The 2,017-nt window shown below is 41.3% G+C and overlaps 1 pseudogene; it reads left to right on the top strand.

The window, feature by feature from the left end:
- LOC115071582 overlaps positions 1 to 721 on the top strand; it is a 3,728-nt pseudogene extending 3,007 nt beyond the window's left edge.
- Positions 722 to 2,017: the final 1,296 nt, after the last annotated feature.

Raw genomic sequence — 2,017 nt, 5'->3', positions numbered from 1 at the left:
AATCAGGCTTTCTTTGAAATCAAGACTGAGTTATCATTCCCTCACAGCCATGGCAAAAAGTCATTTCCTTCTAACTTGTTGGCAATTATCATATGCTTCTATGTTAAGAAAGGAATTTATTTCTGTTTAGTCTAAGAGTCAAAAAAATCTATTCTGTCATTGAAATTAGAGAAAAAGCAAATAGAGTTTAGCATGTATCTGTGACTCAGTTGTACATGAGACAAAGAAAGATTCTAAAAGGGAATGATAAGTGTGGAAATGGGACCCTATGCAATCAGACACAGTGCTTCAGAAACACAAGAAAGTCATATCAGAATAGTATTATGTTCAAGGTCATCATGAAATCCGGAACGGGCAACCAGTACTTGAGACCCCCAGTAGTCACCCAGTCTGATCTCTTCCCTCTAAAGATCAAGAAAGCCCAGAAAAAAAATGTGGTAATTGTCGAGAAGCAAGATAACAAAAGGAATGTCATCGGTTGGAAAGTGTCACAATAAGACACATACTTTGTGCCACTACTGTGATTCTAAGTCCTACCACCTTCAGAAGTTGACCTGTGGCAAATGTGGCTATACTGCCAAGTGCAAGAGAAAGTATAACTGGAGTGCCAAGCCTAAGGGACGAAATAATAGCAGGACTGGATGGATTCAGACATGGATTCTGTGAAGGAATGACATTGAAACCCAAGAGGGTAGGTGTTGCAGCATCCAGTTCATCTTGAAGATTTCAACAATCAATCATAAAATAAATGTTCTGGCTTCAAAGACTGTAAAAAAAAAATGTGGGAATTGTCTAAGATCACACAGTGGCCAAGATCAAAGTCAGGGTGAAGATCTGCTTCTCTGGCCACACCATGTACCACATCTGTCAATCCCATCCTGCACCACCTGCTTCAGTTGGGGGAAGGGGGGTCCATCATCTTCAGCCAACAGTTCACATCAAAAAGCAGAAAGGAGAGAACTATGTACCGGCCATAGGACTGTTTGCATGCATAAACAGTCAACCTTACATCAGATCAGATACTTATATTTCGCTTTCTTTAAAATACCTTAAGGGCTGGGAAGATAATTCAGTGGGTAAAGTACTTGCTATGCAAGCATTAAGGCCTGCATGGGAACCCCCAGAACCCACGTAAAGATGGGTATGGTAGCATGAATCTATAATCCCAGAGCTCCTACACCAAATGGAAGCAAGATACTAAAGAATCCCTGGAAGCTCACAAGCCAGCTATTGTGACTTAAGCAGCACTAAAACAATAAAGGAAACCCTGCCTCAGACATCAAAGGTGGTCTGGTGCTGGGATTGTCCTTTTATCTCCACTGACACAGGCATGCCAAAGCACTCACCTGTACACACACACACACACGTGCGCACACAAATGCACGTATACAGTATATATCATGCGCATAAAAAATTGAAATACTGTGAAAAACTACAAAGCACCATATAAATGTTAGATTATTTTATTTGTCTGGCATATTAACTCAACAGTACCAGCTTTATTATCAGCCATTTTTGTCCTCACAGCTAATTTATCTTTACATCTGGAATCCAAATTTGGCCCCACTGTAAGCATCTAATTAGGTTCATGGCTTGCTAGAAATCTCTGTCCTAGAGGGCAAAGAGTTTGATAAGAATGCTAATATAGACAGTTCTGTCCAAGAAGAACTTGATTGTGTGAGAGAGGAGTTTTGAGAATGTATGTCACACTGGTCTGTGATAAAGAAGGGAAAGAGACTCACACAGCATTAGTCAGAATAGGTTTGGTTACACCACAGAAACAAACTGAAATCTCAGTGATTTACCAGTGCTAAAGATTTGTTTCTCACCCACACAAAGGCCAGCACAGGTACTCTATCCTCATGCTTTTGCAGCCACAGCATCTAGAACACGTGACTTCCAGGGTTGCTGCATCGGAGGAAGCTGGGCATGACGAAGGCCCATGCTGGCCTTGGGTTGCATCAGTGGAGAAGCATAACGCATCATACATCAATCACTTCCTGCTCATAGTTCATTG

This window comes from Nannospalax galili, unplaced genomic scaffold (assembly GCF_000622305.1).
Source record: "Nannospalax galili isolate Female #2095 unplaced genomic scaffold, S.galili_v1.0 scaffold1941, whole genome shotgun sequence".
Taxonomy (NCBI): Eukaryota; Metazoa; Chordata; class Mammalia; order Rodentia; family Spalacidae; genus Nannospalax; species Nannospalax galili.
This window is presented reverse-complemented; position numbering and strand designations above follow the sequence as displayed.